Source organism: Anser cygnoides, chromosome 1 (assembly GCF_040182565.1).
Source record: "Anser cygnoides isolate HZ-2024a breed goose chromosome 1, Taihu_goose_T2T_genome, whole genome shotgun sequence".
Lineage (NCBI taxonomy): Eukaryota > Metazoa > Chordata > Aves > Anseriformes > Anatidae > Anser > Anser cygnoides.
Window position 1 is genome coordinate 97,385,691 of NC_089873.1, and position 15,430 is coordinate 97,401,120.

General features: G+C 46.9%; 1 long non-coding RNA gene across 3 annotated transcripts; it reads left to right on the forward strand.

Annotated features, from left to right (window-relative positions):
- The first annotated feature begins 475 nt into the window (after nucleotides 1-475).
- Nucleotides 476-14,129, forward strand: LOC136791680 (uncharacterized). Of its 3 annotated transcripts, XR_010834166.1 has the most exons (5): nucleotides 476-2,149; nucleotides 3,118-4,404; nucleotides 5,455-5,527; nucleotides 12,181-12,232; nucleotides 13,826-14,129. It is a non-coding gene; the product is annotated as an uncharacterized lncRNA (long non-coding RNA). The 3 variants fall into 3 exon arrangements; XR_010834165.1 differs by lacking the exon at nucleotides 476-2,149 and having other exon boundaries at nucleotides 3,004-4,404; XR_010834167.1 differs by lacking the exons at nucleotides 476-2,149; nucleotides 12,181-12,232; nucleotides 13,826-14,129 and adding an exon at nucleotides 8,158-8,527 and having other exon boundaries at nucleotides 3,004-4,404.
- The last annotated feature ends 1,301 nt before the right edge of the window (nucleotides 14,130-15,430 follow it).

Genomic DNA, 15,430 nt, shown 5'->3' on the forward strand with positions numbered 1-15,430 from the left:
ATCCATTTAGGTAGCAATTGTGATTGCGTGTAACCACTCATCCATTTTCAAAGTCCCAAGTGGGAAGGGAGTCTTCCTGCCTGTAGGTGAGTGTTTGCCGCTGGTCTCTCCCATCAGCCTCTGATCCGCAGCGGATATGGCTTTGTCACTGCCCCGTTAATTTAGTTACCATGATATAAAAATATTTCAAAAGACTGGCTCACTCAAATTGCAATAGCTCCAGGCAAGCAGGCTGCCAGCAGGGAGCTGCGTTACGGCTCAGCTTGAAAGAGCTCAGAGGTAAAGGCAGGTTCAGCGGTGACAAACAGGGAGCAACAAGCACCTCGCTCTGCCTCTTGGCTCCCAAAGCCCCATGTTTTTGCTAAACAACAACAAAAAAAGCTTTTCCAGTGGAGTGGGTTTGTCTGGGCTGGTTAGGGTGGTGTGAGTCATGGAAAAGAAATGACACCAGAAGTGCCAGCGTCACAAAGCCCTGTCCTGTGGAAAGCAGCATGCCTCCTGATCGCTGGCACGCCCTGGGCTGTGCTTGTCCCAGTGGCTTAGGATGAAATCAGAGATGACCTGGCACAGTCCCAGGTGTTAGGGACCCACGTTAGGGTCTCTGGCATCTCCAGGTCAGATGGTGTCTCCTTTCCTGGGAGCTGGTGGTGGCCGGAGGACGCAGGGAGTCCTTTGTCAGGGTTTGCCAACAGGTGCCTGCTTGAACAAGGGCTGGAGGGCTGCAGGGCCATGCAGGTGCTCCTGCCAGCCTATCAAGCTGGTGTGAGACCCCACGTATCCAGCAGCCCTCGTCAAGCAAAACTATGCCTCCTCTGCCCTTCAAATATCTGTGCATTTTTCAGCAAGTACTCCCTAGTGTTAAGGTGCCATGCGGGGTAGTTTGTGAGCAAGAATGGCAAGTGAGCCAAAGTCCCAGCACCTAGAGGTGCTTAATGCCTTGCACGGGGTAAGGAACTTGAGATTCCCATGCATTTTCTGTGGGAGATGTGTTGCCAGCATCTCAGACAGTCCTGCTTTGGACATTTTTGGGAAGAGAACTGCAAAGTGGACATGCTGGGGATGCTTTCCTTCCCCCCCCCACGGCAGGCCAGAGGCCTTGCTCTCTGCACCTAAGTCCCCACAGGAAAATATGGTGGTGCTAAAAGCTTTGCATGCGTCTCCAGTGTGCCTCGTTGCATTGCGTGTGTGAGCCTGAGCCTCCAGCCGGTGCAGCAGTGATACCCGCCGCGCCGTGCAAAATGCAGAGCCATGCTCCGCACGGACATGTGTGTCTGACTTCATGGGCAGGGCACATGTGGAGGAGGTCTGGCCTGGCACACAGACCCCCTGCTGCGTGCAGTCTGGTAGGCGCAGGACCCGGGGCACCTGCCTTCGGACAGCGCGGACATCTTGACCACAAAGGCAGCGCCTGGTCCTTCCCCACAGAGGAGGAGAGAGAAAGGAGCAATTTCAGACTCCGCAGCGAGTGCGTGCCTAGTGCACGTATTGGTAACAGCATCGTGCTGGGGGCTCGGTGTGCTCTTCCTGTTGCTCATTTGCTGGCGAGTGTGAAATGCAAATCCCTCGGGGGCTTCTGTCTCCGCTCAATATTCACAGGAGCATGAAGGCTCCTGTGAGGAGGGGAGGGCGAGAGCCAGCAGACAGCAGAGAGCTTTGTCTCCTCCTTTGTCTGGAGTTTACAGGTTAAAAAATCTGCTTGTTCCTGAGGCTTTGCAGGGAGTCCCAGGGCTGTGGCACCAGGGCTGCGGCTCCATCCAGCCTGGCAGACGCGGGCGAGGCGGCACGGTGCGGTGGTTTTACCCGCAGGAATGGCATGGAGCGGGTTTGCCCCAGAGGGTTGGGTGCCCATCCCTGCCCTGTGATGGTTGCAGCCCAAACCCGGCAGCTTTCTGGAAATGGCAATGAGACACTTGTTGCCATGGAGATCCCTAATACTTCTGACTCAGATGTAGCGTTGCTGTGGCAACTGCATCCGAAGCCCTCGGGAGGCAGCGCCGGCGCTATTTATTTTTCTCTCGTAGCAGAAAAGGGCTCCGAGAGCCCCATTGCGCTCCCTCATCGCTGCAGCGCGGTGACGAAGGCTGTCTCGTTGTTCTCCCACTGACCGATGGTTTTGATCCTTCACCAAAAGGGTCTGCTACTCAGCAGGGTAAAAACGCTCCGGAGCACCTCACTACGGGCGCATCGCCTGCACCGTAAGGCGTTCCCAGCCTCTGCCTTGTAGTGGCTCACCAGAAAAGAAATATATATATATATACACATATTTATTTTTCACAAGGAGCAAGCAGTGGCATTGCTTCCTAGGTAGGAACCAGCTCCTTCCATCTCGGGAGCTCAAGGCCAGACCCAGCTGGGGTGTGCGCACATGGTTTTAGGAGGACGAGTTTCCGCGGCTGGGAAAGGAGAGACAAAGGGAGCGGAGTGCGAGGGGTGGGTGTGCCCAGGGAGAAAAAGACAGGCTCTGTGTGCAGAAAGCGTGGCCGTGGGCACGGCTGCGGCTGTGAATGGGAGCGGAGCTGCCGGGAGAGGGGAGAGGCAGAGCAGAGGGTGGGTGTGCCGCGTGTGCCACGGGAGCAGGGATGCTCGGAGGCTGGCGTGAGCGCTTTTGTGTGCGACAGAGAGCACGGGCACGGGGAGAGCAGGTTCACGTCATGCGGATATGCTCGCACACGCATTCAGTCCGCTCCTCTGTCATCTTTGGGTAGTACAAAGAGAGCCACCAGTACACGTAATGCCTGAAAGGCACTCGAGTCCCTACAGGGCTGATAAGCTCGGGCGCGGGGGATGTATGCTAAGTCTGCTGTTACAAATCTTGCTGTTGCAGACTTCAGCAGCGCTGAATAAGCCAGCCAAAACCGTTTCACAATATCCTCCTTGGGCAGAGGCAGGTGAGAATGAGGAGGCATGTGAATTCTCCACGTGGGCTCCTTTGGACGTACGCCCCAGCCAAAGCCCCAGCCCTGAGAGCCCTGGGCATGGCTCCCAGGGGATGTGGTCAGTGTTTTTCCTGAGTCAAACACCTGACGGCTCAGTCAGGCAGCAGGAGTCACCAGAGAGATGGATAAAGCTGCCCTGATGTCCCAGGAGGTTCATAAACTTTCTCTATGGTTTTTCAAGCTTGGCAAAGAATCACACCAGCCTCTCTAGTGCCTGACATCCTGGCTCTTTCAGCCACCATCTTGCACTGGTAGGGCATGGCAGGATGCCCCAGAGCAGACCTTCAGACAAACTGGAGTGACTGGAAGGATGAAAAACATGAGGAAATCACCATCAAGGTGGGAGATAATTTTTACTGCTGGTAAGGTGTTGGCGTGGCTGCTGGGAGGGATGTGAAAGCAGCAAATGCAAAAGAAAGAAGGATGGTGCTGAAGAAATCAGCCACTTTCCGCAATGGGGAAGGGTTGAGGGCGGCTGCCAAGTGTCAGGTTCAGACGACGTGAGCACAGAAGCCTTTTTAGCAAAAGTAAGTAACACAAATAGTGGAGAGTATAGCCCCAAGATTTTGGGGGTGGAGCCTGATGAATATGAGACAATCTTAAAGAGGTGCTGGGGAACAAACACATGAGAATGAAGATCATGGGAAGGTCCAGGATAGAGAAAGATATTTCAGAGTCCCTGGAATGGGGCCATGTGCATGCATGAAGGTCTTATGCAGATTAGGTTAAAAGGGGGAAAAAAAGCAGAATGAAGGTCTGAGCTGTGAGGGTTCCAGCAGAGAGAAGCTATCAGGAAGGGAATGAACAGCAGCACCTGGGGTAGCAGCAAGGTTTCAGGGAGAAACTAGGTGTGAGTCAGGAAATACCCAGTGTAAGATTTCTGGATGAGGATGGAAAGGGAGGAAAGCCAGATGGAGGGGCTCTAGGAGTGAGTCTGAGGAGCTCAGGAGCTTAATAGCTGCTTGTTCAAAGAGTTTAGGGAGGCGCAGAGATGGGAAGGTAATTGAAGAGACATGGTCAAAGGAAAGTTTTAAACATGTGCAATGACATGCTTGGTATGCAGGGAGAAATTCATCCCTAGTGTACGCCTAATGAAATCAGTAGCTTTGGCTTTAGCTCTATCTGTTAATTCCACATGACAGAGGAAGAAGGAAGGGAATTGTTTGTTCTTCACAAAGCGATGATATCAAACAGCTTTGAGTGCTCTTTTTTTACCCATCAAAAAATATAACCCAAAATATTACAATGATATGTTTTTTTCTCTTCCTTCGCTCTGCACTCTGCCTGCTTCCTTAGAGGAAACCTCTCCCTGCTCATCATCAGGTGTGCTTGTGATGGGATACAGCAACGCCTGCACTGGACCTGTGCTGTCACACGTGGACCTTTGTCACATACGGCGGGCACAGTAGTACCTCTGCCCTGTCACTGCACACGTACTGGCCGCAGAGCTGGGGCCCTGTGTGGTGAGGTGCCTACATCTTGCCACCACCCCTACAGTACAAACTGGGGCTGGATGGGGTTCTTCATTGCCCCTGGGAAACTGCAGCTCCCTCCTCCACACGTGCTGGTTCTTGTGTAGGATATGGCTTTAAACTAAAAGGGAGTAGATTCAAGATATAAGAAAGAAATTCTTTACTCAGAGGGTGGTGAGGCACTGGCACAGGCTGCTGAGAGAAGCTGTGGATGCCCCATCCCTGGCGATGTTCAAGGCCAGGCTGGATGGGGCTTTGGGCAACCTGGTCTGGTGGTTGGAAGTAGATGAACCCTTAAGGTCCCTTCCAACCCGAACCATTCCGTGATTCTATGATTTTGTCTCTGACACCTGCTGGAATCAAAGTGAGGGGCAAGTGGGATCATGCTGGGGGAGCAAAGGCTGCTGGAAGTCCCTTGGAGCTAAAACTAAATGAAATCTAAGACTAAATATTGCAACATTTTAATCCCTGCTTTGGCATGATTAATTACCGACTTTGCTGAGCACAATTTCTTGCTCAAGACATGCAGAAATAGAAAAGTAAAGCTGAACTACTATGGCCTTTTTATTGTTATTTGTTTTGTTTGTTTGTTCTGACAGAAAATTAGGGGAATTGGAGGGGGCAACCCAATTAATGTATTGTTTATTTAACCTGACATGATCTAAGCTGCTACCCTCTGCTCTCTGCGCTCCCATCTAAGCCAAGTGAGAACACCTCTGTAAGGACTTTGTTGGCAGGAAAGATTTTGCTTCCTTGTTTGTCTTTGGGACAGTTCAGTCTCTCTCACAGAGCAGCATTTTTATTAAACAAGAATTACTGTGAAGTAGCTGCACATGAAAAAAAGATTTTTTTTTGTTGAAACACTGCACTAGGGATCTCCGGCAACTACCAGGTGCATCACAAGTATTTCAAAGAGAAAAACATGCACCTGCTGGGAGAGTGCTTGGAGGCTGGCTGGGGAGAAGGGAAGAAGAGACTGAAATACTGCAGCTGTCTTACCTGTTGTTTCTCACACGTAAAAGAAATGTTGTGGTATTGCCATGCAGGTTCAGCTTGACCTGAGCTGCAGACCTTCTAGCAGTGTTTGAATTCATCAGAGAGGAAAAATGGGCAACATTGGTAAGGGCAAGAGGGTGGGAGGGTGCATGCGTGCTGGGGGGGTGGAAGGGGAGAGGGAGGTTGTAGGGCAAAGAGCAAGGGAAGGAGGGGTGCAAAGGAGAAAAGAGGGCAGTTGTGTGGCCTGAATGCTAAACAGAGTCTTGGGACAATATCCGCCTGCTCTTGTTGATGAAAATTTTGTTTTTGTTGCTGTTGTTGTTGATTTTTAACAGAACCCTTTATTCACAATAAAACTCCCCCTAAAGCAAACAAACAAACAAACAAAAAAGTACAACCAGGCAGTCAGAAACCTTGATACTTCCTGTTCCATGTGCAGCTGAGCTTTCTTGCTTTGAGGAATTACACTGTAGTGAGAGGTCAAAGCACAAGAGCCATGAAGGTTTTGTTATTTTTTTCTCCTCGTGCTTCTTAAGCAGTGATGCCCATGAGATTAGTATTTACCTTGATTTAATGTCTCATCAGAAGCATGACATCCCCAGAAACCCTGCTGCGGTGCTACTAAATGAAGCATGCCTTGTTTCCTCAGCTGGGATTTAAACCTCTGCCCTTAGAGACCTGAGGGGTGGGGAAGAAGGATGGGGAGAGAGTGATAGATATTGACCCACCTAGCATGTAGGCTAAATTAAATAACCAGGCTTTATTTTTTAACCTATTTAAAACAGTTACCGTTCTCTGCACAATTGATGTTTGTGTTTGTGGAGGTTACCGAGGTGGCAGCTGCTGCAGCGTGAGCTTCCCCTGCTCTGTACCTTTCCCCTGACTAACATGCTGTGGGTGACCTTCGTGTGTAAGGACAGCCACTGTCTTAAGGAAAGAGAGAGAGAGAGAAAAGCATTTTTTCTGCCAGTTAATTGAATCCAGGCCTTCCTTTCAAGGTGGGCAGGGAAAGCTTTATTTTCCTCGAGCAGCAGGGAAACAGTTGCTTGCGGGGGAACTGAGGAAATGAAACCTTCTAAAGTCTCTTCACTAAAGATGTCAAACTGAATTTGAAGTGCATCCACTCTTAAACCAGAACTGACCATGGTCTACAGAAGTGCTCTACTGATTTTAGTACAGTACTGCTTTATACTAAGCAGCAATATGGCTTAGTGTCTATCTAGTTGGATGACCAGTTTCTCATTGTATCCTATATTTTCCTCTTTCCTGCTCTTTTCAGCACATCTGCCCCATACTGAGTCCCTAAGAAATATGACTCATTATAAAACCCTCCTTTGATGGCCTGTTGTGACAACTCTTTGAACTTTTGTGCTGGGAGAGCACAATGCACAAGACAGAATTATGGGCAGCTAAATTGCCTCATTAAGAGAATATTATCGGGTCCTATTTGGTCTTTTCCTATCAAGCACTTTTGAATACTTTATCCAAGACAGTTTTATGTTACAGGATATCCCCCCATCTCCCCTGAGAGACTTTCCCTTTGCTCTTTCCTCTTCATGTCTGTGCTCTTACAAGGACTGGATCCTACCATGATGTGGAGAGGGTGCATCATAGCTATTCCCTTGCCACAGGTTATCCAAGAAGAGCTATCAGGGGAGGATTGTCAACAGTCTTTCACTCCCAGTACAGTCATATTCTTCTGCACCAGAACTTCCAGTGTCTGCAGATTCCAAAAAACATCTTTCTACTTACAGCTAAAATTGTAGTATTGTTTTTCGTTTTTAATCTCATAGATGTGTGTCCCCCACAGTGTTTAGTTTGGTTTAGCATTGCACCTCCAGCTAGAACCCACAGGATCGTCGTGATTCCAGTACTTAGTCCTTTGCTACAGTGACTTGCCCCACTGAAATCTTGCACGCTGTACCTTTACTGTCCTGACTATTGCACATTTCTGTCTTATGGAGTCCCAGCTATGCAGACTTTTCAGAAACAGTATGCTAACACTTCACAAGTATTCTGAAATCTTCTCTTACTTATGGTTCTGTGCTTGTGGTTCAGAATTGCCCCTGTAGCTTCAAGAACCTTTTTCACAATATTCCTGTCATTCTCTGACTCAGGCCTCTTCCTTGGCCCTTACTCACACCTTTCTGCAGCTAGCAGTGCCCCACAAGCATGTGCTGTTTCACCCATTGCAATCCTTCACTGACCCCTACATAATGGCTTGCCTTTTAACACCACCTTAGCCTGTAGGACAGCAGCTTACCCCAGACCAGAAATGTGTGTGTGCTTGTGTGCTTCTGACCTAATTGGGAAGACTTTCATTTACAACTTTGCATGTTCCCTGCAGTGTGCCCTGCAGTACTGCTTAACATCACCCCACCAGGCTGGGAGCTCTGCTGGCTTGCCTGCATCGAGGAAGCCACCAACTGTGCTTGCAGGAAAGGTGCCTCAGCTGCAGGAGCTGGGGTGGGAGATGGGGGGTGTTTTACCACATGAGGTGACACAGGGTTTTAATTTTCCCTGGCACTGTGTTTCTCAATGCACACTGAAATTGTACTGCCTGGATTAGGTTCTGCTGCTTCCCTCCAGCCCAAAAGCCATGTTTGACCCCTGGTCAGCTCGAAAATCATGCTTTTGTGCTGTATGCTGAAACACACACAGTAACCTATGGCGAGGATAAGAATCAGATCCTCAGCCAGGGTAAATTGCTTCAGCTTCAGCAGAGTCAGTAAAGCTAATCCATTTTCTTCCAGCTGAGATTCGGGGAGCATGGATTAACTATACTGTCTGGAGTCAGCCTTGATTACAAATCCAGGCATAATGAAGGATGTGGCTTCACTCACCCTGTTGTTCTGCAACGTTTTGAGCATCTCCTTCGTGCAGCGGGGCTTTGAGGCTCATATCTCCTGCCGTCCTACAGTGTGTGGTAGAACAACCTGGCCGCTCATTCACGAAGAGGACAAAAGACACAAGGGGAAAGGACTTTCTGTTCCAGTGCTGAAACACAAGGCAAGGCAGTCTGAATCCACGGAGACCCTCTGATTGATGTGACAGGGAGGGCATGACAAGCCTGCTGATGTGCGAACAGCATTTTACTCCAGCTGATCTTGCCAAAAAAAATAAAACACCCATGACAAAAACTAAACTAGCTGGCTTACTTAGAGCATAAATGTCCAGGAATGGAGAACTGCCACCTGGTGTGAGTTATGAAGCCCTGTCTTCCTCTGTGAAGATGACCATGACAAATAGCGGCAGGTTGGGCCCAGGGCATCCTGTGCTCTGGTCTAGGCAGAGTTGGCTTTGCCCATCTCTGAAGGGCTGCCACCCTGCGATCTGCAGTTCAGCCCTAACTGCAGGCCATGAGATGAAGGGTACACGTGTGAGCCTGCACATATATGAACAAGTGTATGGCTTCTTGTATACAGCTTGAAGTAGCAGGGACTGGGGTTTCCATAAGGAAATCTGAATTTTCCTTGTCAGTTTTACCACAGAAGAATTTTGCTTGGACTGGGAGGGGAGGTCATGCTGCATTTTGGTGGTAGGCCACGATAGCTGGAGGAAAGCCTGGCCATTTACCTCTGTGTAGGAGGAGTACAAAGCATTCATTCCATGTCTTGTTCCTCAAGCCTTATGGCAGCTGTCTCCTGCACCACCCCATGCCACCAGGGCTCATGGTGTGAGGGGGCAAGGCAACTGCTGGACATGCAGTTTTCTGTCATCATCTTCTCCAGATTCCTCTGGCTTTTCCTCATCATTCCCATGCTAAACTGTAAAACTAGTAAGGCAGACCATGGTGTCCATACTGGCTTAGATTGTGATCTGTCTTCTGCCTGACTCAGAATAAGGCTTCCCCCCCCTGAGCTGGAGGAAAGCAAGAGTACCAAAAGTTCTTGTTGTCACACAGTTTTGTCACATGAGGACCAAGTAACAAAATATTCATTTCCTCCTTCTCAGTATGTGAGAGTGAACTGGGAGAGCCAAAACTGGAAAGACTGGCAGTGGCCTAGTTTGGAGGATTACGGCCTGGTGGCTCAGCCATGTTCTTCAGGAGTAGGAATGATGCGGGTTCAAACTCCTCATGTTGGGACTGAACTCATCTCCCTGCTGACACCAACAGCCTCTTTCCTCTCCTTAGTCTCATTTCATGTGAAATTATTTGGCAAATTCAGCTTGAATTCACCAAACATTTTGGTGTCCCAGAAAGTGCAGCTCACAGGAAACAAATGATGCAGCAGAATCAGAGAAAAAAATTCACCTGTCTCATTGCTGTCACACTTGCTTTAACTCAGCTCCTAATGGATCTGCAGCAAATTCTTCCTGTCTGTGACAAGCTTAGACGTAAAACAAAAACTGCCATCTGCCTTAGGAATCCTGAGGTAGTTTTCATAGGGTTTTCCCTAATTTCACCAATGTCAGACAAGGACTTCTTGGTGACCTCGGCAGCCCTCATGAGGGCAGAGCGAGGAGCAGCAGCGGGCCATTTAAATTGGGCGTAGCCGCCATTTTACAGTCACTCGCTGAGGTGATCTGCTTGGGAGGAGGGAAGGGGGGGAGGCACAACCTCCCCAGCAGATGCCTACCCCCAAACAGACTTCCTGAGGATCGAAAGAGCGGCCCAGACCACATGAAGTTGGCTCAGTGTCCCACCTGCATCAGAACCAGTGCCACAAAAAAGGCATGAAGGGTGTTTGTCATTGGAGACTCCTCTCTGAGAGGCACTGAGGCACACATTTGCCATCCAGACAATTTCTCCAGAGAGGTTTGCTGCCTGCCTGGGGCCCATATTCATGACATTATGAGGAGGTTACCATGTCTGATGAGTCCCAAAGACTACCACCCCTTCCTACTTTTTCACATAGGATCAAGCGATGCTGCGACAAGGAAACTCCGAAATATCAAAAAGCAGTTTAAGTCCCTTGGAAAGATGTTGAAGGGATTGGGGCACAAGTGATTTTCTCCTTTGTCCTCCCAGTTGGTGACAGGGGCCTAAGAAGAAGATGAACGGATCAAGTGAGTGGTTGGCTGCAAGACTGGTGCCATGCTCAAGGTTTTGGGTTCTACAGTATTGGATGCACTTTTGAGAGACCAGGCATGCTGGCACCTGGAGGTGTTCAAGACCAGGTTGGATGATGCCCTGGGCAACCTGATCTAATGGGTGGCATCCCTGCCCATGGCAGTGGGGTTGGAAGTGAGTGGTCTTTCCCTTGATATATAAATAATCTATAGATTTTCTTCTTTGAAAACAGGAATGGTATTTCTTGGATAAAATATTCCAGTTCTGATTGCTCCAGTGACCTTTCCCTTGCTGTCCACCAACTATTTTTTGTGTCCAGTATGGCTTCAAATTCTGCAAGCAGTGGGGCTTCCATCATTTTTTATGAAAATTATTCCTCTGCCTAATAGATCCCATTCTCTGCCAGGTTACACTGAAATGGTGTTTTCATTAATTTTATGTCAATGCATTTGCTTATGACCATCTGCTTCCTGTCCTTCAATACTCAAAACCATTGCACTCTTTGTGCTTCCATCCTTGAGGTTTGTTTAAATCTGTAATCCTCCCATGAAATTATCACTTGATTAAATTGTAGAGAATTACTTTTTGTTGCTTTTCTCTCTATAAGTTCTTGATCATTTTTGCTGTCCTTCTATGAATTTCTCTTTGATGCTGTCAATCTCTCTCTGGCTTTCAGCATCCAAAATACAATGCAGCATTCAAAATCCAATCCACTGTTCTAGTAGTGCCAGAAAATTGTACAAGGAAATGATCATTCCTCCAGATCAAAACATAAGTCTGTAAGCTCTGCCTTTTTTCCTTCTTGGCCACTGTACCTAGTCACCTCTTCCTCTTAAAGTGTTAACTATTTGTCCCATTTAATAAGTCCCTAGTAAGACTTGAAGATCCCTATGCATATTCTGGAAATGCCACACTGTCATAAAACAAAACAAAACAAAACAGCAACAACAACAAAAACCACGCCACCACCACCAAAAAAAACCAGACATCAGACATCATATCAGGCTATACAAGTCATGTAACATAATAGGTCATATTCTGCTCTGAGCAGGTAAAGCCTAGCTGAAACACTGCCTCCAGTTTTGCATGCTGCATGTGAAGATATATGCAGGCTATCTGGTGAGGACAGCAGAAAAGAGGAATAAAAACGATCTGTGGTCTAGAAAACACAACCTGTGAGGGAAGACTGAAAGATTTGTGGTTGTTGGAGCTAAAGAAGAGAAGACTGCGGCTAGAGAGAAGGAATAGCAAAACATAGATCTTAAAATATATAGGAAAATGCTACTAAGAGAAGGAGTAAACTAGTTTCTTCTTTTCCAGTGAGGATAAAACAAGAAGTATTGATCTTAAATTTCAGTAAAGGAGGCCTAGGCTAAATACTAGAACAAATTTTAAGGCTAAAGAAAGTGCATGTGAGGTCAGGAATAGATGGCCTAGGGAAACTGTGGGAATTGCCAGCATTGGATATTTTTTAGGATGGGTAAAACAATTGTCTATTAGGTGGAGTTTATACAAATAGTGGTCCTGACCTGACAAGCTGTATTTTCTGTGGCTCTGAGGGCAAAAAAATGACTACAGGTAGCTGACATTTTCAAACAGCTCCCTTCCTTTAAGTAGATTCTGTGTGTGTGTATGTGTATGTGAGTGCATGTGGATGCTGCTGGTGTTTGTGTGAGAGAAGCTGGCAGATAACACCCAGAGAATGTTGTTTAATTCCCTTTTCCAACAAACAATTGCCTTATACTATTTATTTTAACCTTAGGTTACCGGGAGAGAAGTGATAAGGGAGAATAAGCTGAGCTCCACAGGCTAAGGTTTGTATTGCTTGTTCAGCACATCTGATCATAGCTCTTCCTGCATCACACCTGAAATTAGGTATGGGATTATCCCAGAACGGTAAATATTGTATACTTGTTGGGCTGATCCGTGAATAGAGATGGACAGAGATGCTTACTGCTCGGCCCTCAGCTCAGCTTACTTGGCCTCAGAGCCAACTGAAACATTTGCCACATCCTTCTTGTTATATACTCATGTGGGATGTGTCCTGCTCACCCTGCCTTTCCCAGTCTAGCTGCATGCCTCTCCCCTTGGCTCTCGGTGAGCATCATCTGGTGCAACTGAAGAGCATGCTGGAGCTGAAAGGAGACACAAGGCAAAGACAAAGATCCTTGCGGCCTTTGACTTCAAAGAATACTATAGAGGAAAGAGGTGCTTTTGATTTGTAACTACCAGAGAGTGGCTTGCACCAGCATCTCTCATGATAGAGACACCCTTGGATCCTGGGCTCCTGCAAGGCGTAGGTAGCCTGCCAAAGTGGGTTAAAGAAGCAGGTATCAACCCACAAGGGCTGCCAAGAATTGCAATGAACTAGTCCAGCAATGAGGAGCTAGATATTCTGAAGGGTATCCTGACTACACCCTTTCATTATGTCCACATTTCTTGGGCCTGGCTTTGATTTAGTGCTTAAGTGAGCTCCTGGGTTTGGGGTGAGTGTGTCCAGTCAAGGGGCTTTCTGCACCTACTGGGACAGATGTGTCCAGTGGTGAGCCAGGGCCCTTTCTGCCTTCTCACAAATGGCATGGAGTGTGGTTGCTTTCTGGTATGAGAACAGGGGAGCAGTGAATTACACTACAAGCTGAAACACTCAAAGTCTTCTTCAAATGCATCATTCATGTGTGGAGATCTTAGCTGCAGATGTTGTGGATGTGATATGCTTTCTTACATGGGCTTAACTGGGGTCTGGACTGGTTTAGGGAAAGGGAATCTGCTGAGGTCAATAAAGATATCAATGGATCAAGAAATCTCAATCCTGCTGGAGATGTCAGAGTATTCTGGATGTTACAGATATACATGTGACTTGTGCTCTCTTAAGAAGAAGCACTCTCCAAGTATTTTCTTCCATTTACCGCTGGATGCATGTTCCTGGCTAGATGAACCATTTTTGTAACCCAGGAAAGCTGAGTAAGTTCTTATGTCAGCCTGATCTGTAATTATTTTATTGGAAATGCTGAGATAATTTAATACTTTGGGTAAAAATTGACACTATTGGGTTTAGCCAAGTGAAAGCTTCAACAAAGATTTCTAAACAGGGGCTGCAAATGTCTGCTCCCAATACAAAATCGCACATGTAAAATGTGTTAAAATTCTTATCCACAACTCAGCTAGTCTTTGGTGATTTTAATCTTTTCAGTTGTTACAGGCAGCAGTTTATAAAAGGTGTCTTCACAATATATTACAAATCCCACTGTGGGCTATTGCAAGAGTAGGGAAAAGTATGTTAATTCATAGTAGTAAGTTCAGGATCACACAAGCACATGCTTCCTTTTTGAGGATGCCAGTTGTACATGTAGCTGCAAGAGACTCACTAAGAGCTGTTTTTCACTGAACATTGTTTCCTGCCCCGACAGATAGCGTTGTTGAAGACCTTTGCACTTGCTAGTGACAACCAGGTGTGAACAGAGCTGACAGAAGACTTGGATAGTGCTTGACCCTCTTCTGAAGTGTGATTAGACAATAACCAGCCAAAATAGGACATTGCCTATATCTGTAGGGCAGTTTAATCTTTTCTTGAACTCTAAAAAGTTCCTTAAAGGCCTATATAAAAATCTCCAGCTCTCTTTAAAATTGGAGCCTGGTCCTTAAAAACTGACTGCCAACATACGGCCAATGCTCCATAAGACCTGATGCTCCACATAAAATTGTGGGGCTACAGAAAGCAGGCAGCACTAATGTTGGTAGGAAGAGTGTCTTCAGACTGGGCTTTGCCTACTTTGGGACAAAGTTTTTCAGATGCAGCTTTGTATCTCGGGCAAATAGCTCTTGCCAAGCTGTTTCTCAGAAGGTGAGAATCAAGCTGTTCCCTTCCTGACCCCCTCAGCTATCTCCCTTCAAGTCAAGGCTGGCAAAGGCAGTGACCTAAAACACTCACAAACAGCATAGTTTTGCATCAGTTGGATCCATGCTGTGCAATATTACTCATAAGAGTTTTCAGTATTTATTTCATTTTTATTTGGTATTATTTATCTTTGTATTTGATCTCCTGATCTTTTTAAATACACACCGTTAAAAGCTGGGTTAAGGTGCAGGTCTGTGATGTGTGATCCCAAGGCATGCTCCTGTAGACAAAACCACTTTGCTGTTAGTCTTGCATACAGCACTTCTGGGAACTGAGGGAGTGCACGTGTGCTTCTTAGCTGGTCTGATTGTTCACTGTTCTGTGTGAGCACAGTGCATAGATGTAATAACCGGCTTACTGTGCTTGAAGGTCTGGGATCTCTCAGGGTGCTGAAAATTTCTGGAGTGATTATCTGTAGCAGCCAATAAGCATATATGTATTTTTCTGCAAACTCTTGTTCTCCCTGAATCCCCATGTCTAGCAGTGCAGCTTATCACTTTTCCACTGCTGCGTATAGATATAACCTTGGACAGTATTCTGGAGCATTTTTGTTCACTTCCTCTCACCACTAAATATGACCACTTTTGCCAGCTTTCTGGAAGAAAAACTCCATTTCCAAGGGGATTTCTCAGAATTGTATGTACCTGTATCAAATTTGGACAGGTTTCTGAATGCACCAAATCCAAGCTGTACTAAACCAGGCCTGGACCTGGGGTCTGCTTTTCTGTTGCTTTTCTATGCAAGCTTATTTTAAAAAGCAGGAAAATAAAGCCTGGATAAAGATAAGCAGGAACATCTGATTCACAGCTTCTTCGCAGAATATGCAGCTATTAAATTCTTTTCCTGTGCTTTCTTGTAACACCGCAGGAACCGGACTGCTTTCATAAGCACTTGATTATATCCCACCAGCACTCTCATGCCCCATGAGGTAGTGAGTTTTCTCTTCTAGACTGATGAGAAATGAGAACTACTAGCAACGGTGGAGAAGAAGCCTCCTTAAATCTTAATCTGAGCCACTGCCTCCTAGCAGTATTCAGGAATCTTGTTTTGTCCCTGATTTCCCTACTGATCAATATCTTTCACGGCAACATTTGCTGGGGGACAGAGGAGATAAATG